This window comes from Apis mellifera, linkage group LG3 (assembly GCF_003254395.2).
Source record: "Apis mellifera strain DH4 linkage group LG3, Amel_HAv3.1, whole genome shotgun sequence".
Lineage (NCBI taxonomy): Eukaryota > Metazoa > Arthropoda > Insecta > Hymenoptera > Apidae > Apis > Apis mellifera.
In genome coordinates, this window is record NC_037640.1 from 2431031 (window position 1) to 2443729 (window position 12699).

Consider the following 12699-nt stretch of genomic DNA (forward strand, 5'->3'; position numbering starts at 1 on the left):
ACGTAAATCCATTTGGCTTTGCCTCGATGCAAATACCGTACCCTTACGTTTAGAAGACCAACAGATGACGAAGCTAACGGGGTTCAGATGACTTGACTTACGAAGCCCCGCCCGTGCGCTCTCCCGGTGCAACGCACCGTTTTCCTCTCGCCTTTCTTCCGATGAATGCGGGTCACAGAATGGACGCGTTCCACTTTCCCTCCTCTGCTCCGCCGGATTGAAAAGAGTAAAGAGGATCCTCCCCGCGACTTTTTCGTCAATTGCGCCCTCCCCCAATTTGCAAAAGCATCTCGGTTTATACGCCGTATATCTTCTTTGTTTTCGAAGTTTTTTTTGGAGACTCGAGGACAATTGTAATATTCTTATGCCTCCTTGTAAAGATTCGATCCCAAAAACCGTGATTCTTGCGATGATTTGGAAAGGAATCCATCTTTCAATAATTGCATTCATATATATGGATTTCGTTATCCGATTATATTGATAATTGTGCATCCTGTTGCACTTGCTAACTTGGCCAATCTCATACAAGAGAAAAGTTGAAGATCGAAGCATTGAAGTAAAATATATTTTTACACATTTTTGAGTTTCATATAGAGGAAAGGAACGAGAATAATTCTCTTGGTAGAAACGAGCATTGAGCATTACGCTTAACGAAAGGCAAGGTGTTTGCTCTGCGTTAGAAACGAAAAAAAAAATGTTCCAGCTAAAAGAACCGTTTCGGTTTCGCAACTACTCTCTGCCGGCACGTGCAACCGTGACGTGTATCGGCTGGTATAATTACTTCTAACCGAACGGTGTGTATAGCATTTTATAAATATATCGCTCGTTGCACACTCGACGGGAGAAATTTGCGCGAAAAATATGCTGCCCCGTTTATCGGGCGCAGCTCAATATATGTACGCGAGTACAAAAAGTTAACTTAACCTATTAATTGCTGCCGACCTATTTATAGGTTAGTTTCCTTCGAGCGCGTATACGGGTTTGCGTAGAATCGTTTCTCGCCGACCCTCTATCGGCCTCTGTCCCTTGGAAAAAAAATAATATCCCCATCGTTTGCTTGCTTCACACACTTTGATTGAAATTCGACGAGAGGAAAAGGAGCTTCGACAATCGTCCCGTGGCAAAAGGCTTTAATGGATGAGATATATGCAGATGTAAATAAATCGTCTCTAATAAACAAACTCACTTGAGAGGAAGAACTCTATTTATACCAAGCTCAAATAGGATTCTACGTTTTCTTCAATTCCTTTTCAAATCGTTTTCGCATCCCTTGGAAAAAAAATAATATCCCCATCGTTTGCTTGCTTCACACACTTTGATTGAAATTCGACGAGAGCTTCGACAATCGTCAAAATTTATATCAAGATCGCTTAATGGATGGGATATATATCCTGCAGATGTAAATAATCGTTCAGGATTCTAATAAACTCACTTGAGAGGAAGAACTCTATTTATACCAAGCTCAAATAGGATTCTACGTTTTCTTATATCAATTCCTTTTCAAATCGTTTTCGCATTGGAAAAAAAAATAATATCAACACATTGACAATCGTCAAAATTTATATCAAGATCGCTTAATGGATGGGATATATCCTGCAGATGTAAATAAGACGTTCAGGGATCTAATAAACAAACTTACTTGAGAAGAGTACGATTGAAATACGATTGAATTCTACGTCAATTTTCAAATCATAAAGGAAAATGTTGAAATTGTTTCAGGAAACGTAATTCGTATTAGTTGTTTAGAACTGCTAAATGAAAAATATTTTGGCGTTTTCACGCGAAGAAATGTCGAATTTCCAGATAGATGGATGGAAGGATAGAAAGGGATGGAAAGCAAAACATCGTCGCGGGTTTCGTCAGTCGGCGAAGCGAGGCGGGCAATCTCCGTCAAATCGCGGTTAATCAGAGGCAGGAATGTTTAATCGAATCATTCGATCGGTCTGTCAAAGGTCTTGCAGGTGACGTCATTGGGTCAGTCGCCAATCAAGATCGGAGAGGGGAAGGTTGGGATATGATACAGCCGATCGAGCACCCGGCTAAAAACACGTTGATCGATCTTCTACTGATCGTTCTCTCTCGGTTCACAACTTCTCTGACGTCCGTGCATTTTGAATCGAAAGAAGGTTTTGGTCCTGATTCAAAAGAGTGGAAAAGAGTTTTCCTCAAAATTTCCTCCAATTTTTCGAAATTGGAAAAAAGAAAAATCAGTTTATCATTATCAATGTATCTACGTGTAGTCGTGTTTTAAATCATTTGAATTTCGTGTATCGTAAATCTGTTATGTAAATGGTTTTCATATGGTATTAACAATTTCATCGTTCATCCTTGATGACATTAATGTATGTAGTTTTGGGCAATATTATGTATAAGCTTAAAATATCGCCTCTCGTAAAATTTTTCATCGTTCAAAATTGTTAGAAAATCTTTATCTCTCGACTTAATCCAAAAAATCCAAAAAAATCAGGAGGAAAGATTCTATTTATAATAATTAAAAAAAAAGAAACTGCAAATTTTGGCCGATTGTTGAAACATCAGAGGGAAGATTTCGATTTGTTTCGACGAATAAATTACAAACGGGGAGACGAAAATTCCGGGCCAAGGTTTTTCCCGCGATTATTTCTTGATCGACGATATACTTCTTTCGAAATATCATCTCTGTTTCTTGGAAATATTTGAACACTTTGGATATTATCCAACGTTAGGGAATTGTCGCGTTGCTGATGGAACCGGGACAACGGGGATATGCATCTATTACAGAAATTTTCAGTTTTCGGTTAAACTTATTTCGAATCCGAAAATAACACATACTCGTTGAGTACGAGTTTATCAATTTAGGTTAGGCACGCGAGAGAGAGAGAGAGAGAGAGATGCATCGTCGAAGAGTCGCGCTCTGCCAAGTAAATTTTTCATCCAGGGAATGCCGAGTTTTCCCGAGCATAATTTCCACGGTGGAAAATCATTGCAATTTGTACGCATCTCTAGCCAGATTATCAAAAGTATTCTCTCTAGAGAGAATATTCTGATAGAATCAAGTGCAGTCGAATGAACTACCACCATTCCAAAAAGTTTTCGATTTGAATACGAAATTTTAAGTATTTTTGAAATATATAAGATGTATAGAAATATCAAAATCGATAAATAAGAAGATAGTTATTTAGAAGGAGAATAGAAATTTTGGAAAAATTTATTCCATGTTATTTTTCAAAAATTTGATATTTTGAATTTCATTAATTATACATCTCCAACGAAGAGGAAAACTCGTTATTTTTTTCTCGCAGAAAGAATTTTAATTCATTAACTATACTCTTCCCTCCCCCTCCTCTATTCTTCCCAAAGAATTTTACTACATTGGCTATACTACTTTCTTCCATTCTTTCTACAAAAAGGGTGAATTTCAGTGCTATACTACTTTCTTTCACTCTTTTCATCCGATTCTTTCCCATCCACAGAGGGAATTTTAATACACTAGTCATACTACTTCCTCCTCCCCGTACTCAGAGGGGGATCGTAATTCATCGACTATACTACTTTCTTCCTCCCGGTTCCTCAGTTATACCACGGTTTTTCTCACGGAAAAAAGAAATTTTCTTTTTTTTTTTCAAGAAACTTTGCCATAATCACGCTTACTTGCACGTTGGCAAGTAGTAATGTTTGATTATTCGCAGCAAGGGTTCCTCCTAACAAGTTTGAATAAAATTTATTTTATTGAATCACATCGGCAAAGGGATGATGGAAGTTTATTCTTTCTAGGGAGAGAAATTCTTTTTTTCTTCTTTCTTTCACAGTCGCTGAAACGGCAATTCGAGTAGGAACGCGGGTTTTTTTTTTTTTTTTTTTGCTAACGACGGTCAGCCTCATAATTAAATTCTTCCGCTTGATCGTCGATCTCGGTCTTCATTAGCGGTTTCCGACGTTATCGTACGGTTAATTTTGTTCCCTCGCCAAGGCCACGAGACGTATAATTTTAATTAACGCGTTTTCAATTATTTTTCGATTATCGGAAGAGAGTTTCAAGTTCGCGCTTTTCCCTTCCGTTTTCAATCGTCAAATCGTTTATCTCGACGTATATTTACCACAATTACATTAACATCTTTATCCTCCTCCTTCCAAATTAATTACAAGTAATTATTTTTCCCCTCTTAAAAAAATTCTCAATCATTCCTCTGCCTATCGTCACTCAAGAATGAGATGAACCTCTTTCAACGTGAAAGAAAAATCCTCACAAAATTTACAAATTGTTATAATAATTTGAAAATATTATAATAAAAAATTGTTATAATGATTTGAATTTGCTCTTTGGGAGACTTTTTCGAGTCAAAAATTTCGTCGAAGAGAAAGAAAGAGAAAGAAAGCCTCGGTGACCGAGGTGAACTTTTCTAATTAAAAACTTGGCCTGGCGATATGGGATCGTAGGTTATATAAAACGGGAATCGTCGGTTAAGGATATCGGTTATCGCCGTGTATCGGTATCCATCCCTCCCCCCACGTCGCTCCCTGTAGAATGGAATCGAGCGAGAGGAGCTGTTTGCGAAGGGTGGACGGAGAGCGCGCGCGCGCCCTCCTTTTACAGAGGGGAGGAAGGGGAGGAGGGAAGGCCGGGGTAGTAGGCAGTCCAGGAGAGTTCGACGTCCCACATTTTCTCCAACCCCTGTGTCCACCACCCACGGTGCCTCCTCTTCCATCCCTCCCTTATTCTCTTCCCCTTCCAACTGGCTCTCCCCTCTCCTCTCCATCCCCTCGCAACGTTTCGCGTTTCCCATCGACGAATGAAGGTCCACCAGACGAAGACACCTCGACGACGACGATGTGGCGCGCTTCCGTAGCATTTAACGTTTCCTGACGAAGGGGAATGGAAGATGAAGGCGATGAACCGTGGTGTATAAGCGCCTCGTGAACTCGAGGCTGTACAAGGAGGAAGGGAGGGAGAGGGAGAGAAACAATCGTGGTGGTGGGTTTTTTTTCGTTTCGAACGGTTTACAAAGGGGAGGGGGAGGAATAAGGAGAGTTTCCGGGGGGAATAGCCTTGTTTCGGAAGGAACCGGTTCCCAGGAGGAACGCTGTTGTACGAAATACACGCCACGTGTAATTCAGGTGTGTGTGTGTGTGTATAGAAGAGTAATTGATCGGGTTATTCTTTTTTTTGAGGGATATTGGAGGAATATTCGTCGCTTGGATTTGGGATTGGAAAATTGATTTCGATGGAATTTTCGAATATTCGATTTCTTTTTCAGGTAGAGGGATGTTAGAATTAATTTTTAGGACAGGATATTATGAAGTTTTAGGAATTGGTATGGTGAGAATAGTAATAGTTTAGTAAAAATAATATTGAAAAATACTTTGCTGAGAGATTTTTTGCAAAGGTTAATTTTATTTTATAAAGCTCTATATATGGAATTTGTCATGCTCTAAATATTTCCAACGACTTGTGTAAAATAGATTTATTCTTCTAATAATTCTTTTACTTTTTTAATTAATTTTTAACTCTAAGTTAGCTCGTCTAATGATACTAATCGATGATCCAAATATCGTCTTCGATTCCATCTGATGTGTTGGAGATTCGATTAGTTCCAATACGTTTGTTTCTTTGGAACAAGTGGAAAATTTTTAAATTAAGAATATTGATCATTGTAATAAGTATAAATGTATAAACGAAACGAGTATAAATCAACCAGCCTTCTCGAATATATAATAATTTATTGAAAGAATATATATCGACTTTTTAATAAATCGCATTACCGATAATATGCATACAATAATAAATTTCGTGCATAATTAAAAAGATACACGCTTTTGGCGAGCGTTTAAAAATCAGGTCCCAAAATTTCTAATTTCCCTTTGATACTAGTTTTAACTAAATAAGGTAGAATGGTTCATTTTTCACGATCTCGCGTACAATGCATCGTCCAAACGCGTTAACGGTGCAAAAAGAAAAAGAAAAAAAAATGCAGAAACGATATAAACGGAAGTAATGGTGCGTCGCATGCATCCCGTGGTAGTCACGTTGTCAAAGTGCACGCGTACTTGAGATCGATTTCTTTCGCCCTCTCTCTCTCTGTCTCTCCGCCTCTCTTTGTCCCTTTTCATCCCACTTTCGTGAAAATACTCCGTGAATACAGCGTAAAAGGGATCTCTCTCTCTCTCTCTTTCTCTCTCACCGAGTGTCAGCCTCGTTCAACCACGGGTTCGTGCACGAAAAAACGCGGGGACCGCGGTAATTAAGATAATTGGGGTAATAATTTTTGACGGAGAGGAACACACCACGCGATCTGGAAATAGGTATATTTCGTTTGCTTGTATACAAGATATATATAACAGGATGATGACATTTCTTGTAGAATAAATAATTCTTTCGTTTTAGAGAAAGTTGAAAACTTTTTAAATAAATGGTTGAAAATCGAAGAGATAAATGTATAAATTCTCTCGTTCTTGTTTTCATTAACTTAAGACGGATGCCACGTGTACGTCAATCGTACGAATTAACCAGAAACGGTTAACTGCGTTTGCCACGAGGAGGGGGGGGGGGGGATGGTTTCATTGTTCCGAGTACGACGCGTGATCCGATCGAAAGTTTCATATTGGGGATACGGCCGTAATTGAGGAATCGTGCCGTTCATTTAACTTTATCTCGATTCCGGGCGGCTCTTCTTGACGTCTTATCGATCCTGCTAATTTCGCGTTAATTACTTATTTCCGTGAGATTTCGAAACGTGAGTTTAAATTTCGATCGTGTTGTACTCGATTCTTGTAATTTGGAATAAATTTTAATCCATTTTATATATTGGTATTGCCAGTAGGTCGATCAAGTCTTTTCTAATTTCTAATCTTACTTCTTTAAAGAACAGTTTAAGTAATTTACTTAATATTTTGTCAGTGAAAACTATTAGAAAAATACGATGGATTCTTATCAAATGAAAAATGGATTCATTAAAATGTGTGAAGAATAAATCAAGTATTATAATATTTCACCGTTTTCAAAGTAAAAAATATTATCCTATCCAAATCTATCCTACGTTAAGACATTGCAAACATTGTTTTCTGATAGTTTTCTGATGGAAAAATTTTTATCTGTTTTCGAAAACATTCATTGGGAAGAAATGGCGGGCAAAATGGCGGAGGAGGTTGGCACAATTCGATATAGGTTATGGTGTTAGAGGTTGGCCAGGCAGGGCAGCAGGTTTGAAACCTGGGCAAACAGCCATTAGCAATCGATACTCGCGTAAACATTGGACCACCGTGCTCCAAGACGAATCAATTAATTTGCCGCTTAATTCTGACCGGAACTGCGCATTCGCGCAAATGTTTGCACGCGATTCTCGTTTCTCGTACGATCGTGAAATTATATTTGCGTGATATACCGCGACCTGTGAACGTCCTGTTGAATGTTTTTTAATCGTCGTTCCAGGATAAATTGTGCGTTAACAATAACTCGAAGTGAAACATCTTGTTTCACAAGTGTGCCTTGTGATCAATTGATCGATAATATTGATGATGATCGAATTTACATTAATTTTAACACAGTTCATCGATAGATCGGGAATTATTTTTTCGAATAATTGAAAAAAAATTTAAGAACGTTGATACACGAGAAAATTTTTATCAAAATTATTTTGTTAATCGTTTCTTGTTTCGTCTAGGGGAAATATAGTTTGAAAATGGATCGTTTCAAATATCACTGTAAAATCGATAATCGATAATTATTTTGTTTCTAATAAGAATCGAATGAATGGTATTACATTGCAAGTGAAATTCTTTTAGAAAATATCGCGAGAGCGAAGAAGAATCTGAAGAATTTAGCCAACGATCTAAGTAATAATAATAATATAATAATGGTTGGAGATGCTCGAGGGTAATCGCGTTTTAACCCATACGTTCAGCAAAAAGCTTGAATTGCAAATTAATATACGTGGATGCAGAGGTCTGTTGTTGAAAATTGAGGACAATCGTGGTAAAAAGTTGCTCGATGGTAGTGGGTGTTATGTAGAAGAGAAGAAGAAGAAACGAGAGACTCGATATCATTTAAGAGGATGTCACTTAAGATCTCGTGTGTACGTCGTTTATTTTTATCACAAACAACTCGAAATATCCAAGAGAGAGAGAAACTAAAGTTTCTTCATTTACGCATTTTTATGCTAGGAGATGAAATTATTATTTTTGACTCAACTCTTTCTTCAACTCTTATAAACAGAATTTTTCTTCGTTAAAAAAAATAGAGAGAAAAATATACTCAATCTTTGAATATAATCTCCAAAGAAATTAATAATTAATTATAGATAGATAAATCACTTGATATCGATAATAACGAATCAAGATAATAAAGTGACAAACAAATGAAACAAAAATATTTTTTAAAGGTATAGATAATTGATCGTACGTATATTTTTAATTACATATATGATATTAATTTCAGAGAATAAAAAAGAAATCTGTCGAACATTACGTATCTCTCGATATATCTCGAGAAATCATAAAACACCAATCAAAGAGAGTGATACACCTATATATATATATATATATATACATAACAACAACAGGCTTCCAAACGAGGACAAGTATATTTTATATCACGACGAGAGTTATATCCAAAAAAACTTCTTACCGATCGAGATTCTCTCAACTCGATTAAATCCTGCATTACCTACGCAGACGCGAGACTCTACGAATTACCCCAGGACTCAAATAACGCACTGTGGTGGAATCATGGCTGCCAATTGAAACCAGTTCCATTTAAAAAAAAAAAATCACCATCTAATGAACGAAACGAATTGTCGAGAATTGTTTGTAGCCATTTCAGACGGTTTCTGGAACGATTTCCAGCTTTCGTGGCGGCGAGGACGCGGAAAGAAGAAGACAACAACGCGGGGAAGGGAGGGAAGAGACGTTATCGCAAATAGAAAAGGATGATGAAGACCGTGGCGAATGTCCCGGCGTTCGACCTGCAGGTGCAGAAAACTTGACCGAGTTTTCGAGGCACACGCGGTGCAGGGCGACCCAGATTTCACCCCTCCCTCTCCCTCCCTCTCTCTCTCTCTCTCTCTCTCTCTCTCTGGTGCGCTCGATCCACCGTTTCCCCTTGTAGGTAAGCTTTTGCGTATGAAAACCCCCATGTCCCCGTCGAGTGCGTGTCACGACCCTCCCATAACCTATAAACCCCGTATCGGGGCTGAATTTATTCCACCGCTGTTACTTTCAAACGTCGAGTTAATCGAATTTCGAACAATTTTTTAGTTATTATCCCTTGGAATAATACTTGGAATGTACACGCTCGTCTCTCATGCCATCGTTTCTTTTAATTTGTAACAATGAAGAAGTTTTTATCATTTTCTTGCACGTTGTTGCTCACCCCCTCCCCTCTGGCACGAATAAATTAAATTGTTTTCGCGACATTCGTGTAGGCAATTTTTATTTAGGGAGTGAAAGGTATTTGGCATCTCGAATATTTTGGAAAGGCGAAACCGGTTTTTAGACAGATTTAAAAAGACGGAGAAAATGTAATTTTGAGCTTACGAGTTTACGAGGTTTTGAATTTATTCTTTAATATCGTGGCTGTAAATTTCTCGCCTATTTAATTTATTTTTTAGCGATGATTTTTTTCTCCATCTTCATGGAAAATTTAAAGAAAAAAAAGAAACGAAAGCACGATAGAAGTAGGAATAAATGAATTTATATTTTCTTCGATGTAATAAATTAGTGTCGATATTAGAATCGAGCAATCGTTCGCTTATTCACACGTAACTTCGATTTCTTTATTCCATTATTATTTCCTCCTATTTTTAGACAAATCAACGTCAGGTATATCACGATATCACGAATAACGTTCACTCGACATAATATTCAATTTAATTCAACACAAATTTTATATATATATATATATCATAGAACCACTCGCTTTAAAATTCACTTCTTTTCTCTCTCTCTCTTTTTTTTCGCAATCGTTTGTGCGTAGGTATAAATAGAAGGTATTTATATCGCGTTTAGCGCATGGTAGAAAAACAGATCGATGAGGGACGACGACGACGACGGTCCGTCGGTTTCCCTGAGATATCACCGGGAGTGATAACATCGATCGTCGCCCAACTGACGTCACGTGTGCGGTGAAAAACGGTGTAAATCAGCCGGCCGATCGTATTTCAACTCCCTCCCCGGGATTCCCCGTGGCCGATGGACTCTGAAAAATCTGCTTTCGAATAGATAGTCGCGCACGGGTTCCCGCCAAGTAAATAGAGCGCAGAAATTGCCGCGTGGAAAGAAATAGAGAGAGAAACGCGCGAGAAATTTGATTAAGGTTTCTCGAATTCTTCGTTAAAACGTTTCTTTTCTTTTTCTTTTCGAATTCATTCGAACGAATACGGATACGGTTTCGATCGAGTTTCATCGAGTAGGCGTTGAAAATTATTGACGCTCGATCGGTCGTGCGAAAAATGTAAAACTAATAAACGTCGAGGGAACTCGATCTTGGTGACGTAGTTTCGATGTTGCGCGAATTTCAACTAATTTTTAGCTCGCCGTTATTTCGTTTGCTTTTTAAGAAATGTATAAATTGAAATTGATCGAGGGATCTATTTAGTTAATGTTCCTATATATTTCGAAAACTGGATGAGTTATATGAATTTTTAAAGGTAATGAAATTTGGTCAAGATTGAGATTGTTTAGAAAATTATCCATATATTGTGAATTGTTGTAACATAATTTTAAGGTGTTGTCTGATTTCTTATTTCTTATTCATTTTTGATATCCTCTTACATTACAACGAAACAATAATCGAAAGTGACTAAGTTAAAAATGTACTTTCCTTTTCGAACTTGATAAATTTCAAACTCTGACACTTCGTTCAATAAAGCAAGCAGATTGAATAATACTGTTTCAATATTATTTTTCCACGTTAAGAATCAACATTTTTATCAAGATATTAAGAATTACAACTTATCGATAGATCAATTTATTCCATTAAACAATTTTCAGCATACGTTTTTATCTTCAGAATAGTTTCTTTAAGAAGTTTGCCAATATCAAGCTCGATGCAAGTAGCGGTTAAAATCGATCGATTTCGAAATACACGCGCGTGAATGATTTCTGGAAAAGGACGAAATCGGTCTTCTTATTCCTCGAAACAATATACATATATATTCCAAGGACGGCGTTTCCGTGAAAATCTAATGGGCCATTCTAATATCTGGAGAATGTCATGCGACAGGATCGCGTGGGCGCGCTTAGCAAGTGATTACGATGCGTCACCGAAAACCCACGGGCGTCGTATTTATTTCGTGGAACAGCATCGCAGTTCTAGCTACATTTTTCTCTCGTGAAGGGATGGAAATCGCGACGATATTATTACGATACCTTTTATACGCGTCTATATAAAAATAGACTCGTAAGAAGAGATTATGCATCTCCCCCTTTTTCCTTTAAGACCGAGTTATTTATTCTTCCAAGTAGATGCATGCATAATGCAGCGAATATATATATATATATATTTATTATAGCCAGGCTCTTTAAATTCTTTTGTCTTCGAGTGTTTTGTATCTTCTTCTCATCGATCGAATATGTATTCATTGTTTACCGCGTGTAACAATCGTCCTTTTTCGATATTGGAACGAACTTTTTCTGAAGGATCTTCGTTTCAAAGATTTAAGAAATAACATCCTCTCGATTCTGTCTTCTAATTATTAATAATTCCAGTTTCTGTAAGAAGAAGAATTCTCTTACTTCGGATTAAGAAGCACAAGTTTTGGGAAATCGATCTTGGAATCTCGAATTTTATCTTATGCTCCTGTCCTTTTATAGAGAAAGTGAATACGAAAAAAACGATGGTGTGTCTGAGATTGTTCGTTAAATAAATCTGAACGATAACGAGGAAGGATAAGAGATAGATTTTCCTCCGTGTACATATTGTATTCTTTCACACTTGATCGATCCTGGTGGCTCGGTTGGTGGTAGTCGAACTTTGGCCAAGTTTAATCGATGGCGAATTCGGCGAGGAAGGAACGAAGAAAAAGAAGTGGAGAGAGAGAGAGAGGGAGGCGAGGAGGGGAGGAGACATATTGATTTTATCGCGTTCGCGTGCACTGGATCGTATCGTCTTGGTCCGTGGGCAAGTCGTGCGTACGATAGTTTGCCAAACGACCCAAATAAAGAGAAATGGGCGGCGCAGGGATGCCAGGATTAGGGTAGAGATGGATTCCAAGGTTTTTGGAGGATAGAGGTGGTTGATCTTTCGTCGATCGAGGAAGAATTCGATTTCTCTGTTGATAAATTGAATAGTTTCTCATTATTTCGAGAGTAAATTTGTCAAAATGAATGATAATTATTACGAATATAATATAAAGGAGTATGTTAAGAATAAGAATCAATTTTTTAAATTTCTATTTATTTTCGTTCAAGTAACAACTTTATAAAGATATTGGAGAAAGCAAAATACGTGTTGACGATTTATTATTCTATTTGAAAAAATATTTTCCGAAGAAAATAATTTAAGATAAACTGGTTCCATTTTGCTCGATCAAAATTCTGAAACCGTTGTAATGTTTTTCTTTCTTTCGAAAGAACGATGAAAAAGAAATAAAAAAAAACAAGAATAATTTCGTCTGAAGAAACTCGATTTTGGTGTTATTCCCATATTGCGAAATTTCGATGATATTTTCATAATAAATTTATTCCTTTCCTTCGTTGCAATGTTTGCCCATCGTTGTTTCGTTTGCT

The 12699-nt window shown here is 37.4% G+C and overlaps 1 protein-coding gene across 30 annotated transcripts in view; it reads left to right on the forward strand.

Annotated features, from left to right (window-relative positions):
• Window positions 1-12699, forward strand: part of Cac (cacophony) — a 138178-nt gene that overhangs the window by 42238 nt on the left and 83241 nt on the right.